The sequence below is a fragment of the Melospiza melodia genome, chromosome 5, assembly GCF_035770615.1.
Source record: "Melospiza melodia melodia isolate bMelMel2 chromosome 5, bMelMel2.pri, whole genome shotgun sequence".
In the NCBI taxonomy this organism is placed as follows: domain Eukaryota; kingdom Metazoa; phylum Chordata; class Aves; order Passeriformes; family Passerellidae; genus Melospiza; species Melospiza melodia.
This window is the reverse complement of record NC_086198.1, coordinates 87,569,219-87,590,076: the sequence shown is the minus strand read 5'-3', so window position 1 is coordinate 87,590,076 and position 20,858 is coordinate 87,569,219. Positions and strand designations below refer to the sequence as shown.

Genomic DNA, 20,858 nt, shown 5'->3' with positions numbered 1-20,858 from the left:
TGCATATACCTTAAAGGTATCAAGTGTCAAATTATATAAGGATATGTGCCACGTAACATTTGTGAAATCTTTTCTCAGTAGGGGTTTTGACTTTTTCTTTTTGGTATTTACATGCAACTAATAGTACACAAACAAACTAGTACTAAAGCAAAGCCTAAATTATGTTTTTCAGGCTGTTACTTGCCTTTTAAAAGACAGTTGGTGACAGGTCAATGGTGACTTTGGTTAGCATAATTCCCTATCATTCCGTGGATTCTCTATGAGAAGGAATTTTTGGGCCGCCTACAGCACACTGAGGAATGTGGTTTTCTATCCACCTGTCAAGAATCTGTGACCATAGTACTTAGTACTGACTGTATTTTGACATGCTAAGCCTGATCATCCTTCTTAAAAATGAGAAGAATTTCTGAGAAGTATTCTGGTTTCAGCACACTTCCATGCTGTGGAAAAGCAAGTCACAGCATTGTAATCTGTTCAGTACAATTTCTATCAGGATTCAAAGACCTACTTTGTGGTAACATCATTGATCATTCTCAAAGAACACCTCTCAAGCAAACCAGAAACACAGTTTTGTGTATAGTATATATCATAACTACTGCTGAAGGATAAACATTGGCAGATTCATTTGTTAAAATTTTCATATCCTTTTTTGACATGTCTGAGTAGAACAGAGAAACTGTGTAACAAATAGGGCATTGCTTCCCAAACCTATATATTTTGGTGAAGTCCATTGCGTATGAATCCTCTTAGAGGCACTGTTGCTCAATATTTTTTGTGAACTTCTTTTCTGCCTAATAAAATTGCTTCAGTATATTCAAACACATTGGCCTACAGGTACCTTGGAATGGCAATGTCAATATGTGTAGGAACTCTCTGGAAAGAAATTTTAATCCTAGCTGTGATTTTTAGAGGGCTTTTTTTTCCTGTCTTTTAATGTTTTTGTTGTCTTGCACCACCAAATACAGACAAAATCAAGTGTTATCCAAAGAGATATCTGTATTACATTTCAGAAGGAAAAGCAATCTTTAGAGGGCAAGTATTTAGCACTCTCTAAAGAAACCAGGTTTATAAGCAACATTCCAGACTGGCCATCTCAAAAACAGAACCTCCCAAACCAGTAGCCATTCCTAAAAAAATTTCATGTGATCTGTTTTGGTTAGCAAGGCTCATCTAGTGAAACTTGGACAATTATAGGTTGCATGAAAACAGTTTAACAAAAATCTAACTGTTTTCAGCCTAAAATTTTATTTTCTGTAACAATGGATAGTTTGAATTCAAAACTGTATTTTTGTTAGAGAAGAACAGATTCTAGGGAAAAAAATAGTGCTTATTCAGCATTTCCTATTTCCACAGCCTCTGAGTTCCATTCTAAAGCACTGTGGCAAGGGGAATAGATATTCACAGGTCTTTCATTGAAAAACATTACCTCTCCTGCTAAAGGTACAATTCTTCAAATCCCACTTTGTGGCACACAAAATATTAGCACACTAACATTAGGTACCCTCTAGTTGAGAAGGAAAGGGGAAAGCATTCTCGAAAATTTGCTGATTTTGTCATATAGAAATTATCTAAACTTGTTTACACTCTAAGGAATCAAGTGTTGAAAATGTCTTGAGTTTTATAAATTGCAGCATAGGCTTCCAATTTAAAAGGAATCTAACAGAAGAAACAGAAACATATTACCCTTGGTATATCCCTGTGCACAATTTTCCTATATGCACAAAAATAGGTGGCATACCATATACCACAATTGTTTATATCCTTGCATGTAATTCTAAAGTGCATTGGAAATTCCTGTTTGCACTGGTATTTTGAGAAATATCTTTACTACCTTGAAAGTGGTTTTTTGTATGTGTAGATCTCAGTAAAGGAAAATACATCATGGAAACATGAGACATTAGCTACTTTGTACACAAAAGCCTGAGCAGCCAGTAGCTAGAAACTCAGGGATTTCAACGCTTTAACTAGTGAAAAAACCACAATATTATTTCATCTATGTTTTGCTGGGAGGGAATCCTACCACTGACAGAGCCTAACCCTTGGAAAGGGATAAAACCTATAACTCTTTAGCAGAAGCATTTGCTTCTTGCAGCGCAGGCATTCAAGCTCTTAAAGGAGTCCATGGTTGAAGTCTCAGTAACATCCTTTGAATTTCCTATCAGCTAATCCAGTAGCTGACTGACTGTTGTTGCCTGCTAATTGTTCAAGAATTCATTCATACTCATCTGTGTTACGCATTGCAGAGCAGGCTGAGATGTTTAACATAGGACTGTGAATACAGTGACAAATTCTCTAAAGGTTTACACAACACAGTAATTTCCTAGTTGCTTGCACTCCAAATTGCTTGATATCTTCCCAAGTACATACCTTCCTTTTCCTCTTTGCCTTTATTATTCCAGCAGCATAGTGTTTGTTTTCAGAACATGGACTGAAGTTGCAGGGATTTAAATCTACAGAAATTTTTACTTGTGTTTCTTTTTGATGATTGTTTTCTTATATATATAGTGAGATGAGTTTAAACCACATGGTGATCCCAGGACTGGTGGGTGCAAGGGACGCTTGAGTATATGCAACACCAGTAAAACACAAAAAATTGTGAATTTCACATAAACAAAAAACCATGCACCAAACTATTTTGGTTGAAATATTAGCGATATCCAGTTTGGACTTATCATTATTACATTATTAAAAATAAATATCAAAATTATAAAATTATAAAAAGAGTCTTTGTACTGCATCAAAATAGATTTAAAACGTGGTACTCAGCAGAAATGACTCAGTGTAAGCAAGCAAATTTGCAGGTTGTCAGGTTTTATTAGCTCAGTTCTCCTGCTATAGTAAAGCATCAAGACCATTTTAGACTGAACTTGATATTGAAGGCATCAAGACTGCATTTGTACAATGCTGAATCTGACCTAATCATCCTGGCAACACGAGAGCAGGTTGATGTCATCTCTAGCATAGTTCTCTACAAACCAGTTTATCTACTCACTATTAATAAAGAATTTACTGTTTTAGGAATAAATAAAAAAGCTGTAGGTTGACCTTCATAACTTGAACTGATTCTTTTGGTAAATTACATTCTTTTATGTCATATTTATTGAAAAATACAGAAGAAAATAAGTTAGACTAGGAAATTACAGCAGTCCTTTGTTTACTACAGAGATCTTTACCAAGATCAGCACTGTCAACTTTCTTTTCTGAGGGAAAAACTATTTTTCAATAAAAGAAAATAGAAGTTCTCTTTTTAGACAATATTTACTTAAGGACTTGAATATGTCTGTCTGTCTTCTTTTGTGCTTCTGCATTCTTTTATGCTTCTGCATTGCTATATAGAAGAGGAAAAAAGGGTGTTTCCTAGGCTTCTTATTTGTGTGCTATTCTAATAGTCCTCACACAAGCAATTTGTTTTAAGAGACATACTATTTGTAGCTTGACTACCACATTACAGTTGTGTGAAGAAAATTGCAACACACAAACCTCCTTAACCTCTATTAGTCTTCAGCTGTATGGAATGCATTTTAACCTGTCAGATCTTGTGTTCCACTGCTCTAAGATCAAGCCATATGTAATATTCATCAGTTTAAATAATGTCTGAGACAAACACTATGCACAGCAACTTCCTCAAAGACTGAAACGAGTAGCTGGTGTTGAGTATTATACCATTTGTTATCTACCTCAGCAATACAGAGAGTTCATTCTGGACAAATTAGCTTCCAAGTTACTGATGCTGATCCATAAATAATTGGAACTACCAGAAGTGTTTCTAAGAATTTTTCTTCTGTGTTTTTACATAAATAACTGCTTGGAATGGGTAAAAATTATGTATTCCAAGAAAAATTTTTCTTCGATATATATCTGTTTTCTATCATGTTCACTGCAAGCTATAAAATATCAGGTTGGTCTTGTAAATGAAAATGAGGAGACATAACTTTCTTTTGCATCTCAAAAGTCCCTAATGACAATTCATACATTTTATGAAGGTAGTGATTCTGCTAACACCATTGTTTTGAACAAACTGCATAAAGACTCTGTTGGTACATGCTGTAGTATTTTATCATGCAGTTAAATTAAACATGGTAACAAACCAGGATAAGGTGCATAGTTTTCCTTCATTAAAAGTAATTAAAAAACAACAAACACACAAACAAACAAAAAAAAAATCACAACCAACCAACCAAACAAAACAAATAGCCTTAAACAAACAAACAATGCTACCTTGTCTTGAACTACAAAAAGAAAACTAATAGTAGCTTGCCTTTGTAGATGACATGAACTGATACAACAGTGAAAATCAGGGACTTCTGCACTGGCACAATAGCTGTGCTGCCTTTGATCAGGTAAGAAATTCTGTTTCCTAGTAAATTCATATATGCTATGCTGATCTAGAAGGTTTACTCACAAGGTCATTGCAAATTCATTTTTAACTATTCTCCCAGCTAACAATTGATGTTATATCCCTTGGCTAGCTGGAGTTAGGGTGAGGATGTAGGAATGGAGCCAATAGGCCATGGTGGGTAATATAAGCTTGGAAGGCAAGAAGCAAAAAGTTCTAAAAAGTTGCAACATTTTTTAAGTCACTGAAAGAAGCAAATGTTGTACAATTACCTGCACAAATCTCGTGTAAAAGTCAAATACACTCATAATTAATTACCAGCTTTTAACAAAAGCTGGTAAAAACTACATTTTAAACCACTCCTAATTTTTTGTAACTGTTGTCTGCCAAGTAAATACTTTTCAGCCTCTTTTACACTTCTACTGCAAAACACCTAAGAAGTTTAATTTTCACAATTAACTAAATTAAAACTTAGTTGCTATCTGATTACATCGATCCTACTTTTCTTACTCCATTCTTATTAAATATTTACTATCTGCTTCTGGAATTTTACACTTCAATGACTGCCATTTCCTTGAACCTGCCACTGTTTTGTACTGTGTGTAGGGTTGGAAGGAAGCAGGAAAGGCTCGTACTTCTCTTGCTCCCTCTACAAATTTTCTCAACAATTTCAGAGGCACAATACTCTCTCAATTCTGTATTAAGGATGCTGGCTCTATGTACCATATGGGCTATGTATCTCACCTCATTCTTCTTATGAAAAGATTGAAGGCTCTCCACAACTGGAAATCAGTTTGTGTAAAATACAAAATATGCTCTCATCACTGGGAAAAACTGATATTATTACAAATCACTGTTAATACCTTCTAGTTATATTTGTAATTCCATATGCTCTAAAATTTCTATATCTTACTTCAGTCACAGGAGTGATGAAGTTATTGAAGTTAAATGGGTTATAACCACACTGTAGGAGTCAGGTGAAGATGAAATAGACTTCTTCCAATTGTTATTCTGGTAAATGTGACCCCAAATCAAATTAAATCCACACACAGATATTCAGTTTTGAATCTAGCCTTTTAAGAAATAAGGTATGAGCATTCCTTTGCATTAAGACTATTACTATATGTAACTCTTAAGATAGACTTCTATTTAATTCTTCTGCTGAGATCTATTGAAGGGGCTGATAAAGTAAAAATACTGAGTATTTTTATCAAGACAAACAATACTAGTTGCCTATATTCCATCTGGTTTTGCAGCTCCATTGGCATTAAATATTTACCTTGCTCCTGTGAAAATTCAGCATTTTAATGAACACCTTCACATTTTCCCTGACAACACCCACTGTCTTACATCACATAGTTTGGAAGTAGTAGCAAAGGTTAGTGCTTCCCCCATCAGATTATATTCATATAATTATATTCATATCAGATAAGCTGATGCAGAAACGGTAGTTTCATATAATTAGGTCTCAAGTGACTTTAAAACACACGCAAAATTCACAAAGAAAAACAAAATAACACAATGACAGATTAAAAAAAAAATAGTTCTTTGCAACTGTAAAATGCATACCAGGATTCTAATTTCAAAGCAGTTTCAGATTTGATCACTTCAGCCTAGTCATTATGAAGGAATAACCAGGTCTAAACATCCCCTTTTACCCTCTGGAGCAGACACCCTGTGGTAGACTCAGTTTCAAAGGGGCTTCTACATTCCAGAGGTGAGAGGGGAGCAGATGTGAAGCATACTGCCTGAGCAAATGCCACCTCTCACATTATGCACAGCTTAGCCACTGTCAAAATGTAAGTTCAGACTACACCTAAATTTTTAAAATTGTCTTCCTGAACCAGAAAGTTAGAGGTGATTTGCACAGATGGAGACCAAGAAATAGAACGCAGCTCAAGATACGACCTTAAACAAAGCTGGCTGAGGCTTTCAAAACCAAATGAAAAAATAACCAAAACAAGCAGAACTGGAATTTCAGAACAAATATCACAGAGAAATAATAGAACTCATCATTACATGAAAATACTGTGTGTGGGAAGAGACAAAAGGTAGCCTACAATGCAGAGGGTTGTTGCTTTAATTTTTGTTTTCTTGCACTGGGGCAGTAAAACATGTACAAACAAATACACATTCCAGATGGCTAAGGCAAGCATACTTGTTCCTAATAGATTGGAGATGTTGTTTAGTAGCAGCTTCACTCTTGTGGAAGCAGAATTATCCCTGCAATACTGCTAAGGTCAGTGAAAGCATGAGGTGCCTGCTGTGCAAGTACCACTGCACAATCAGAATGGCCCAAGAGATGCACGTGGGGTAAGTGTCCACATCAAGCCATCTCTGTGGATAAATTGTGCTTGTGCAGACATTAGAAGGACCATAACTAAAGCACAATTACATGGAAATTGAGCAATAATCGAGCATAACTAATTCATAAACAGACAACATATACATCGTAGTTTTGTCAAATCTCGCCATCTGTTGCATGTGTTGTAAGTGGAAAAATTAAAAAAAAATGAGCTGATTTTTCCCTTGCCATGATCAAACTCTTCTGAATTCTTTCATCTCCTTTCAGATTGTAATACACAGAAGTTCATTGATTTGAGGCAGTTTTGCAAGTTTCTGACAGCCAAGAAAAATGAAAAAAAGAGAAAATATTATCATCTAAAAGGATGCCAAGTATTTGAAAACAATTTTAAAAAAATAAAATGTGCCTTTTCCTCATTTTTTTCCAAATCTGTTTCAAACTACACTATCTTAAGAAGCAACTATATTATGAAACTGTTCATAAAATTTGTTTTATTTGGTGGCAGAAAAAAAACCTCTTTAGTTAGCAGTCAAATACAAAACGAGAAGTAAGTTATCAAGGCTCCCATATTCAAGAAGAATTCAAGAAGAAGAAAAAAAAGAACAGTAATGTCTTTATATCTTTTTCATTATTTTTTTTTTAATTCACTGTCAGTAAGGAGTCACTTTAGGCTAACCTAAAATTAAACACCAAATCTATTTACAACTTTATACAAAATGAAATGAAAGAAGCATGTTGCCATGGTTTTCCTGTACCTTGGAATTACTTCAAAATCCTTCACTAACCATATAAATATTTCTATAATATTTGTTCATATATGCATATGTATGTATGTGTACACACATAAATACATACACAAACATATTAGAAGTCATTATTATGAGTGCAGGTGGCTTAATGTTACGGACATACAGGAAGAAATGTTTTCTTCACCTTTTCCTTCCAGTAGAGGCCTGGGAAAACCAAACCAGATAAGGGAAGAACACAAATGAAAATATTACTTTTATGTGGAAGCAACAGCCTAGGGTTTTAAGCTGGTGATCCAGAAATGAGATGTTGAGGCTGCCATAAATATGCCTTTCGCTATCCCATCTCATTACTTAATAAATAACTAAAGAGCAAATAGAATTAGAAAGAATTACAAAGTGAGAAAGAGTATTATTGTACCAATGAGTATTTGAATGGCATCCTCACCATTCACAGTTTTGCACTTGCCACACTGGGCTAGGTGAGTCAGTGTAGTAGATTTTAATTCTTATAGTCTGGCAGTACTGATAGGCAAGCATATCTATATAAAGAAATAGATTATATGCACAGTGTCTGTTTTATGGTGCCTACTTCTCCAGTAACTGATCAGTAAAAAGCTGTAAATAAAGCCATCTGCTGATGACTTTCAATACTTTTTCTGAACCAGGTAATCTTTGTCTGCATTAATTGTTGCTCATTTCCGTCCAAAGTAATTTTTCAAGGGGATCAAGGTGGTTAGAATGGAAAACAACAAGTTTTGGTTTCCAATTTCCTTTATAAAGAGCAAAAACCTGTTTTGGGCAAGGTAATCCACCATGACATTTCCATTTACAAGTAGCTAAACAAGCTATTAAGTGTACAGTGTTAAAGTTTTATAGGCCTTGTTTTCACAAGGAGCTTAAAGGCAGATTCAATCCCTGCAGCCTCCTGTGAAAACAGCCACACTGTAGCCTGAAACAATTGGTGGCTCCAGGTAATTTTTAACAGATTTATGACATGTTATAATGCAGCTGCACTCCTATTAAGTCAGAATGGCATTTTCAATTATGCTAAACCATCTTTATTGATCAACTTCAGTTTCTGAAAGAAAATGGTTTCTTCCAGGAGTAAACAAGATCTTTATACATAAGACCACATTTAATGTCAACCTTTAGGAAAAGCTGGTGTGTTAAACAACATCTCTTAGCAATAACATAAAAATGTTTCCCAGCAAACTTTTCCAAACCAGACTCAAGGATTGTGTGCTCGAGGCATCTTGAAGATTAGGCTAGCTTCTGCTTTTCCAGGACTTTTGAAGCCTACACATTACACTTGTCTGACTGCACAGATATTAAAGTCTGCTATCATATTTGGCATATCACAAAACTTGAAACAGAAAGCAGTTAACACTCAAAGTTTTTTAAAGTCATACCTGCTGTAGCCTTAGCCAACAGGTAAGTAGGCACAATTTACACAGTGTGATACATTTATATGAATGGGCACAAATGGTCACATGCAATACACTGTTGTTTATGCACACATATTTGTACATAAAAAGATATCCAAATAAAGGCTTTCTGAGACAGAAAAATATCTAGTTAAACTGCTGTTCTGAGACTGAGCAAATCCACAAGAATGTTCACCCTATTTCAGTCACCAGTGCTGTTAGAACAATTTCTAATCCAACATTACCCCACTTACCACCTTCCAATATTTCAATGTTATTTTTCTATGAAGTCAGCAATGATTAAAGTTTAAAAAAGCTATACTACTCAGTAAAAAGCTATACTACTCAGTAAAGTAAAGTATACTACTTGGTACTTTCTTTTCAAAGAAAACAGAATATTCCTAAAATATCTCTGTAAGGATTAATGCGCGTGCAATACGTATTTTACTTCACAGCATTTTTGTTGCACCAGCAAAGCTGCCCTTGATGCCTTGAGATGCATTGCCCTTACAATATATTTTACTAAGAAATACCTTCAAGGCATTGAGATCCTTGTGGTATAATTCATACACTTCAAAAGAATTACGTACAGGGTGGATGTGGTCCGCAGTATCTGCTACTGGCATTGTTTACCTCCAGGTGGAATTGAATTCCCTGAACTCTGAAAGCAACGTAACAGCAATGTAACATAGGTGCAATCAGGTCATTTGGCCTCTACCTGCTCTTTAAAAGATAATTCATGAGGATTTTTTTTTTAAACTGTTAAAGTTACTGGGTGCATAAATTAGTCACATTTTTCTGTGCTAAAAATATATGAATTTTGACAGCTTGGAAAAAAAAAAAAAAAAAATCATTGCTTTCATGCCGTTCTATATTTTATCATTTTAGGTCTTGTATTTTCCTGTTTACTACTTTCTAATAAATCTCAACGGGTGCAAATACATCAAAATATAGTATATTAACATTTACTTTTCTTACCAAGAATTAAAAACTATTTTATATGCATTTATATATTCTTCCTAAATATTCTATTATACCTACATCTAGTTTTCCCAGAAGACGCTAAAACTTAAACATTGCTAGAATGACATTACTGCTGCAGTAATTTTCCAAGGAACAGGAAAATAATAACTTTTAAACTACATGCTGACGGTTCTTGCTAGTGTTACCTTTTCTAATTACAAAGACATTTCTAAACTCAGGAGTTCATGAAAAAGGAGGCTGCATCAAGAATTTAGTACAATTCTCACTTCTATTTTTAATTCCATAAATTAGGAAGGTGTAGTTGCCAGGGATTTTTTATCCTACTGGGAGGCTTATTGCATTGAGTCATCCCTACAGAAAACCACACAAATACCAGATACAGGGGAAGGGAGGAGACAGTATTTTCAAGTATGACTGGCAGTGAAATTAATTCATCTGGAAGCAGAAAGTATTAGTCCACCACAGTTGTAGCCAGGAATTTCCCCCTGAAGTAACCTTAAGGTAATAAATAAGAACTGTTTCAAACTGAAGCAAAAGAGAATGGATGAATGGAAATTTTTTGGGGTTCCTAAAAAACTATTTTAAAGGGAATGGGGAGGTAAGGAAGAGTGGGAGGATTTTAAACCGTTTCCCTGGTAACACAGAGGGATGGTACAATTTGTTAGAAGAAGAAAAAAAAAACAACAAAAAGTTTAGTTTGCAACAGAATTATCTGCAGCTTTTCACAAAAACTGGGAAGGTCAGATTGTAAATCTTCATACTAAAATAAAGTCCTTGGTCTTGTTTGTTGCTTAATGATTTATTTCCCTCAAGTATGGGTTCTCAGGTTTATTATTTTTTTCCCCTTTCCTTAAAGAAACAATCAATTTAGAGTCTTTACTTTCTCCTTTAATGAATTTTAAGGAATCCACGTCTGGAGTTTAAAATCATTTTGAGTTGGACACAAAAGGCTATTAGATACTATCTGAAATATTTTCATTTATCTCCTCATCTAGCTGTAACCCATCAATTAAAAATGGAAAAGAAAACAAACAAAAAACTAATTTAGCTTTAAATTGAAACCTTGATATATGACTGGCCAACAAAAAACAGTCTTTGTTTTCCTGGTTGCAACATATGCACAGAGTGGGGTGGGGACTACACACCCAACCAGTTCAGGTTGTCCTTTGAGCAGTAGGCTGTTGTTTCCAAAGTTAGATAGTTGTGCAATCAAATCAATAAGAATTAGGGGGACAGCTTTTTTCTTGCTTTTTAAGGAGCAAAAATTCTCTTGTCCATGCCTAGCAGGACACGAGGCTTCCAGCCCATGTGGTGCTGGGCACAACGCTGTGCAAACTTTGACTCAGTCCCTACTGGACTGAGTGAACTGCAATCCTTACGTGGGGTCTGCTGCTTTAGACAGTGTGTGACACACTTCAACTCTCCTTGGAGAAACAAGAACAATGGCAAGAGATGAACAGGTTCAGACCAGTACCATCAGCTCCAAAGTGTCTGTGGTTTGCAGTTATCTTGAAGTGACTGCAAGGCCACAGTCTCTCTCTACCACAGGGCTCTGTCTCCCTATCACAGCTTCAGTCACTCCTCTGAACACTCCAGCATGGCATGAACAATCCGAACACACATAAAAACAACATCCTCACAGTGCCTCACAGAAGCAGAAAATCAATAGTGCTGAATGACTTATTATTCAACAGTAATTGCAAAATCATTTTAAAATTAGAACAGAATTGCTGCAGCTATTCCTGAGTTTCTCTGGTTCTCTTTATTCAATTCCTGTGGTTACCCAGGAAGCATTAGAGTAACAATAGATATATGTAATGAAGTGAGTAAGATTTTTTCAGATTCTGTGGGAGGTGAAAACATCTAAATGTGCTTGGCAGATGTGTCTCTTTATCTGGATGCAACTTCTTAAACCTCAGGAAAAAGTATAAAAGATAGTCCTAAGGACATGGTATGAAAGTTACTCAGATAGATGCATGTACCACATTTGCAGTGTAGCTCTAAATTCACAATTACCAGAAAACCTTTGAGTTAGAGTCCCAAACATGTCTGATGAGAGTCTAACTACCCTCACCACTGCATATAAACTTTTTTTGTAAGTACTTTACTCTTAGTACAAAATAAGCTTACCCACCAAAATAAAGAATCACCCAGCTATATGGAGAGCACACCAAATATTTACCGTGTTAAACAATTTCCTCTGGGTGACAGCTGTGGTCAGTGAACTACAATAGCTACTCTGCTCTAAAGATTGTTTATGCCCCAATGGATCACAAGCTGACTACAGCTAGTCCTCCAGTAGAACTTGATAGAAACAGAAGAGCAGCTGCTACCAGGGTAAAAAAACATTTTTTGAATGCACAAAAAGCATGTTTTCCTGAGAAGCAGTCTCCAGCTTCAAAGATATCTGATATTGCAGCAGAATGCAATCATAAAAAGTAACATCACACAACCACTCACTCACAGACCCCCAGTAGGATGGCAAAAGGATCAGAACAAAAGGTTGACATAAAAGAGCTTAACAGGACAGAAAAGGAAGGGAAAATAATAATAATAATGACTGTGATAAAATAAAATGCAAAACAAGTGGTGCACAATGCAGTTACTGACCAATCACTGATGCTCAACCAAGCCCTGAGCAGTGAGCTGCCATCCCGGGCCAAACGTCCCAGTTTTAGTGTTCAGTGGGACATGGCACAGTGTGGGATATCCCTTTCATCAGCTGGAGTCAGCTGTCCTTGGCTGTGTCCCTTCCCACTCCTTGTGCATCCCTACCCTCCTCGCTAGTGGGGTGGTGTGATTTGCTGTAAGCACTGCTCAGGAACTACTGAAATATCAGCATTATTCACATCCCAAATCCAAAATGCAACATTATACCAACTCCTAGGTAGAAAACAAATTCCATCCCAGCCAAAACCATGACTAATCCACAATGTGAAATGGAAATATATCAGCAACAAAAAAAAAAAAAATTCCATCAACAAGAGGACCTAAGAATAGAAACTTTAAAAATAATCCAAGCATGGGAAGAGTGTCTATCACTGTTAGAAATCACTGAAATTGAATGGATAGATCTGTGTGCTGAGGTAATGTTTTGATTCATCATTCCCATTGACTTTATCACATTCCTTAACATTTCCATTTACTCATGTCCATTCACTTTGTATAAGTCATTATTTTGTACCTGAGATACTTTAAGTTCTCCCAAGAGATAAGAAAATAAAAAGACATGAGAGGACTAAATGGATTTTGCTTATTCACCTGTAAAGAAAGTATATGTTTCAAATACAGTTTAATATTTGTGACCTAAATTGCCATTAATAGTGTTTTGACATGACTATCTATAGCCACAGTCAGAATGCAGATAACTTCAGCATGAAGGTATCTAAACTCTTCCTGTGCTCTGCCTTTAGGATTTGTGATTAAGGATGAAGTGTCACACAAACACCATCCTCTTCATCTGTCTATTAAATTGCTGGACATACAATGCCCTGGATTACCACAATAATTTCCTCCCCAAGAAAACATACATTGACGTATATAAACTTTAAGAGTGCTCCAACTGTTACCAAGTCAGAGACATAATCTCTTTGCTCACACCTATCTGCTTTCTGGGAAACATAAAATCATTGGAGAAAACAAGGGGATTTTACTATGCTCTAGTTAAGACCTCTTTTAAGAGCTTTTAAGACTTATTTAAATTTTTTGGGGGGAACATAAAGATCAAATATATATACACACGCACATATATATGTAAATAAATTTATATCAAGCATTCATTGAAAGGGCTGGGATTCAGGTCTTCTAGCCAAACCCACTAACATTTCTTTTTGAAACAATAATTTTCCAAAATATGCCAATGTGATAAAGAATATGAAGATTACCTGTGAAGATAGTGTTAGTCCTAAGGACCTGCAATACACCTGAACAATACAAATAAAAGGCACTATTTCTTCATATTTGTAGGATATATTTTAATAAACAGTATTTCACACCATTTCTTAAAAAAATGGTTTAAACACTGCAGCATAGTCGTTATTCATGCTGATAACTTTTTTGTTGTTGTTGCTTTACAGAAATGGCAATATGTCACCACTTATATCAATGCTGGTTAAGACTTGCAAATCCTTAGGCTAATTTACTCTGACCTTATCCTCATTGACTACACTAAAAACTGTGGAGGTTTACTGTACTGAACATAGCAAATAGCACTTCAAGTTACTGCCCTTTTTTGTTAATGAGGATAATAATAAATTCCCCAATTCATGGGAATATATTTTCTTGTTTATTGTGTTTATATTACTGAAATGATGTGATGATACCATTCAAATTCAAATTCAACATCTACTGAAGTTCACTGAAGACTCTCCATTCTGTACTAATGGGTGATATTAACGCCACCTACACTCAATTTACTAATGTTAGTGGAAATGGTCTTAGTTTGGCAAGCTCCATAAGCATGAAACAACCTTTAAAAGTCATTGGCACATGCATTGGTTCAACAAATACAAGTCTATTTTTAAGTGAATCTGATTTGAAATATATGGGAAGTACTATATTGTATCTTGGATATTCTGCAGCCTGTAACATTGCACACCAATATCTAACTGGTCCCAGCTCATTTCTGCCACTCCATCAGTCTGCACATTGGTCAAATCCTAGAAAATCCTATAAAATAACCTTTCAGTAAACCCAGGTCAACAATTACACCTGGGAAGTACAGCACGTCATAGTGTTGTGTGATATAGTACAGACTAGGAATATTAGCAACAAACTACGAAATACAGAAATTAATGATTGGGTAAATCTTACATCAGAGAAGCAGCAATAAATACTTACTGAACTTTTTTTTAGATTTGTTAGTTCAATTCACCCATATTTAATTTTGAAAGGTATAAATGAGAAATTTCACAGGTTTGAATATCTTTTTTTTCTTTCCCTGGTAAAAGACTAAGGCCATATGTTTCTTGTTTTAGTGTCTATTGTTAAACCTATTCATTGCTCTGCAACATTTTTGCATATATTACAGCCATAATGCTTTTCTTTCAGAGATTTTCAGATTGTTTTTATTCCAAACCTCAAACCTGATTTGCAATTCTTGCAAAAGACTTGGTGAAATACATTTGCTTATTTTTAGTGTTTTGTGAACAGGGTAGTGTAACTTTACACTACCATAAACAGGCAAGTGTCTTACTTAATTTAATTTGATTTAAACTTTATTTTAGGATTATATTTGCAGAGATTGAATCAAGATGTTTCTTGTTCTATATATATACCATAATTCTTGAAAAATATACCTAATCCATGGCACATTTTACAATAGGAGTTGCCCTTGCAGAATAACATATTCTCACTAGAGGTCTTAACATACTTTTTAGTAGAATTTAGAATTAGCAGATTGGAAGAAAATTTAGTCTTTACATTGTCATGTATTCCCCTGACAAAAGTGTTTATTCATTATATCATCACTTTTAAATAAAAGTACATATGGAGATGTATCATTTTAAAAGTTGTTTTTTATTTGTTTTGATTTCTTTTGGGTATTGTTGTGTTTTTTTTAAAACAATTGTGTAAAAATATTATAGATCCTTAAGTGGGTTTTAAGATCAGTTTTTGCCATTTTGGCTGAGCAATATTAACAAAATTAAGCAAAATCTTACCTAAGCACTGTCTGTTATCCTAACATGTATGTGAATAAAGCCTAACATTTATGAAGTGTCGTTGATTATTAAATAAAAGGGAAAAAAAGTTTATTTCTAGAAAAATACTATGTTCAGATTCGCTGAAAAAGTGAGACAAGCAGAAAGCAGAATAAAAGTTACTCCCTTTGAGCAGCATAAAACCAGTTCTGAATAAGGCACACATGTAACTGGTGTAATCTGACACAAACAAACCTCAACAGCCATAGAAAGAATGAGTATGAAATATCCAATTATGGTATTGAAGGCTCTTTCACGGAAAAAGATGTTTTAATTTTTTATATTGACTTCTTTTACCACATTATTAATGGCAGATACAACATTAGTGCACAGAAACACCTGTGTATACCTGTACAAGTAATGTTCCTTTCACTCCCAGTTTTTGATGGAGATTTAATAAATAGTCAGACAAAAATATTGCAGCTTTAGTTTATATGGACAGGGAGTAAGAGGCCAACACAGAATAAGAATGGAGACTAGGAAAGCTGTAGCTCCTCTTCTCCTTACAACACTGCTGAAAATTCTTGTAGTTTCCAGCTGGTGCTTTGTACTGTTTTTTTCCCTAAATGCTCCAAAGCTAATAGAAAAATAAAGTGTCTGACACAGCTACAAAATGCCCCCTTCAGTGTGCATGCCTGTGAGCAAGCCAGCCATTCCATACATCGTGGGACAAAGCTTGGCAGATTCACCCTCCTCTCATCACAATTTCACTTAAAATCAGATTTGGATACTGATAGCCACAAACAACTTCACTGAATTATGCATCAGCAGGACACAATAATTAATCACGAGCAAGGACTATGTACCATGCTCCAAGAAATACTAGTGGTTAATATTTCCAATTACTTCTTTGATAAAATTCATATCTGATTATGCCATCTCTAAATGCTATTGTAAAAAAAAAAAATTTGCTAATATTCATAAAACGTAATTCTTCAGTACATGGAAAAGGACAAACTTCTCACTCCAGTTAGAGGAGCAGCAGCAAAAGTTATTTCTGGTTTAAGTTTTTGGGTTTTTTTAGTCAAACCTTACTTTATTTGATACAGGAATAATTTAGATCCTAAAGCCTGATAAACTGATTTATTTATCCAAAGAAATCTCAAGTAGGTGGTGAGAAGCAGAACACTAAAAGAGAAATCTCAAATTTTATCCTTTTTTAAAGTCTCTTTCAACTGCACTATTTGTCTGATGAAACTGGGGCGGAGGGGGGGAACGTCATGGCCTAACGTTCCAATCCTAAACACTTTCAAATAGACACTGAGAAATGATGGCAATCTCAATTTCTATTCTAAGCAACTAAGTAAGTACAGAGCATGGGTTTGGATAGAAAAAGATATTGTTTTAGCTAAAAAGGGTTTAATTTTTAATAACTGCACTACTCCACCCCCATAATGAAAAAATTCAAGAGCGCCGCTGAGTTCTGTCACACGATAACAGATAAAGTTTTACAAACTATTTTTCTTTCTTCTGGTGGATACAAATGAAATGAGTTCCTAGTCCTGTGAAACAATATTCACATTCTAAATGGAGCATAGTAGTCCCAATTCCCATTGACTTCAAGTGCTCATGTTAAGTACTATTTGTTGCGCAGAAACATTTTTCAGTCTCAGGAGGTTTAAGCTCCACTTGAATGAATAATATCCATTTTCCCATGCAACTGATAGATTCAGGGAAAAGTGTTCTTCATGCAAATTAGGTTACACCATGAATAGAATTAACCTAAAACAAAGGTATAAAAAAGTAATAGAAAGCTTCTCTTCCATCTCTAGTTCAAGTACAGGGGTGGGAAAATGATTCTGTTCCCTGGGTGAACTTCAGTTCTTAATTTGGCTGCTCTAAAAAACTTGACACAAACTGTAGATCTTGATGTCACATGCAGAAAATCCTTGAAGAATTATTTCCCTCTTTATTTCAGAGTAGTGATAGGGAAAGCAATTTAAATATATATTCAAGCATCCCCTACCAGTAGTACAATTTCTGGCTACCTTTTCTCTTTACTTTATTACAACTTTTGTTTTCTTGGAAGCAACATAGTGAAAACACAGATAGATAGAACAGTTCCTAAAATATCCACTCCATTTCCACACAACCCGATGGACTCTCCACCTCCCTTTATCTGCCACAGGGTTATAGTTCAAAAGTAAAGTGAAGATATCTGGAACCATTGTCTAATGTAACTCTGAGCAATACCCCATATAAACTTATCTTACCGTAGTGAGGGGAGGGTGAGAAAAACACTTTGTTCAGTCCTTGGAGGGATTTACAGTCAGTGGCAAACAAAGGAAACCAAACTGTCCATAAGAAGGTAAAACATTACCCTTAGCCCACTCTGCCACCATCACTCCTCCAGAAGTAGTTCAGCATAGTAAAAGTGGAGGATTGGCAATAAATAGAAGAACTGGAGAAAGTGTGTACACATTTGCTTTGGCCAGCTGCTTTTCCATATTACTGCCATCATCATGCAGTATCACTCCCCCCTTAGCACACACATTTTATCCAAATCTTCTCGAATAAAAAAGGAAGACTCTACTCACTTTTGTTATGGTTTAGGAATGGCTTTTTCTATCAGAAAAAAAGAGCTTGTCTCAGAGATTGTCCCATTTTACTCATCTCACATTGGCACTGATACGTGCAGCACTAATTACAACTACATTCTGCCTAGTAAGAGATGATGAGGCAGGATTAAAGATGATGCCCTGGAAAAAGTCTGTGAAGAAGTGCACTCGTGCACTCTAATAGTTCTTAATTCTTTTTATCTGTATCCAGTGCAGGTGTGTCCTAATTGGCATACTAAATTCAGTTAGGAAGCCAGGAAATGTCTGCCTCCAGTTGAAACACTTGTGGAAGAGCATGCATCATGTCTTTATATGTACTCCTTTCTGTGGAGTCCTGTGAAATTCAAACATACATTCTAAAGTGGGGGGGAAAAAAAAGGAAGAGAAAGAGCAACATAAAAGAAATTCCAAGAGAAAGTTTGAAATGGCATGTTAAGTCATAAAATATATCAGCTAGAAATGACACTATCTTTCAAGAAAATATTTCCTTTGTTGTACTGCTGATTAATTTCTCATCTGGAATATTTATCAATGTATCCTTAGAAGTACACTGGTTATAATGAGGTAATTGAGCTCTATATTGGAAAAATGTCATTTCATTCGTCTTAGTGGTCCGTTAACATGGCTTGCATCCGAGTGGAAAAGTAATTGTAATATTTACCTGAGCCACAAAGTATTCTTCAGGTGTTTCCTCTCTACTGCCAAGGATTCCTTCTTTACTTGCACATCTCCATATGCATAATATTCTAGAACTTTATACAGATAGATATAGATATCTTTTTTCTCATTACTATGACCACAATGTTTTCTAAAATATTATTGTACTATTATCTTCAAAGTAAAACAAGTATTATCCTAAACAAGCTTCCACAAGTGCTCGCAGTACTGGGGAGAAGAAATCCTTTACCCATCACGATACAGTCTGGCAGACCCAGCAGTAATTTACACACACTTTTCAACTGTGTATCTACTAAATCACATAAAGCCAGTATGCACCTACTCCTGAACTCTGTTTAAAATTTCAGGTTTAAACTCTCCTTTGTCATAAATATAGCTTAGTCATCGTCACTGAAATATTCAACAGCATTTCTCCAGAGAGGTTTTTTTAAGTGACCTATATTAGATGCAGTTTGGAGTGATGTTCATCATAAATGAATTATTGACTAGAGTACAGGGGAACATGTTTATCATGTATTCCTCCTCACATTGATATATTGATATGAATTTGTGTACTTTACTCTCCAGGTATAACATATTTTTTGAGAATTGGATGGCGTTGCATGAGACTGAAGCACGAAATGTGCTTTGAGAGAGGAAGTTATTTTCTGAAGTGCTGCAGGTTTCATCAGAGGGTAGGAACTCTGCTATTCCAGAGAGAATGGCATTTGGATTACACAACAGTTTCAGTTAATATCACAATACACATGTTTTGGGCATCATTTTCACAACATTAAAGCCAGAAGTCTTTATGCATTTGCACAAACCATTAGAAAAATTGCTCGTGTATTTAATAATTATCCATGCAAAAATTTCAATTAAATTTTTCTTACATTTACAAAAGTAGTGCATTGATAATGGTTCTCAACTCCATCAAAACCATGCTGTTATGTTTCTCTTCCAGGAATGACTTGAATAAAGAGGATGGGCCAATCAAAGCATGTTTATAAACTTAGGCACAAGAAATACTTATTATCTGTGTGCAAATCCTTTCATTGCCAATATTTAATAATTTAAAAATTTAATTTATCTCATTAGTTGTCTAAATGAATGCCAGGGAACTTCCAAGTATGGCATAGACAGATTACAGAACTAGGTGTTAGACCAGTACATTATCTGTATGTCAGAAACATATTCCAGCATTAAAAACCAGGGGATTCAAGACTGAATAAAAGTGAGATAGAATAACAATATAACTGAGAGGGGGTGGGGAGGGAGTATGGAGAGGGGAAAAGACTTTGAAAGATTTGTAGGACAAGGATTAAAAGTTTTCTTTTTTTTTCCTGGTATTTGTAAAAACATAAAACAGAAGGTAACTGGACAGATCAGGAGGCAAAAGCTCTGCCAGACTGTGCAGACAAGATTAGAAAAACTGAGCCAGTCTATTTACTGAGAATTACTGCACAATTTAAAAACCAGGTAGTGAATAAAGTTAAAGATAGTGCAGCAGGGCCAGACCATGAGACACAGGACAAACAATTTAGAATTGAGAACGTTGGGCAAAAAAAAAAAAAAAAACAACAATTTTTTTTAAATAAGGTACAAGTTTTTATACTAATATCTAGAAACACAAGCCCCTTCATCAATTAGATGGCAATGAACCAAGACAATGTAAAAACAGCATTTGGATCTTGTCCCTAGACTGATCATATGCAAAGTTCTGTGGCTGGAAAAGTTTTTCAATAAATATATTCCATGTCATATTTTATATTTGAAATTAATCCTGATGGCAATGCATCATCTAAAAGATTCAGGAATCAATAAAAAATAGCTTTTTATAAGCACATAATAAGGAAAAAGTTTTAAGTCTTTTTACAATTAATGTTTAGATAGAATTTAAAGTCCTTAAGCTTATTTTTATATATTAGTACACTCCTTTCTATTAAACTGTTATACAAAATGTTTTTTTTTCTTCTCAGCTCCTCCACTATTTTCCAAAAATTCTTTGTTGAATGTTTTTATACCATATTTGCCTGCCTTTCAAAACATTATTGTGTGCAAAAGGAACTGTATTATGCAAGCCCAAAGCTCTGACCCTTTTGTTAGCTGATACATTAGACTGCCACCAATCTCTCTCCCAAATTAC

The 20,858-nt window shown here is 35.1% G+C and overlaps 1 protein-coding gene across 4 annotated transcripts in view; it reads right to left on the bottom strand.

Moving 5' to 3' along the window:
• PCDH7 (protocadherin 7) overlaps positions 1 to 20,858 on the bottom strand; it is a 267,542-nt gene that overhangs the window by 69,194 nt on the left and 177,490 nt on the right. The gene's annotated exons all lie outside the window — the stretch shown is intronic.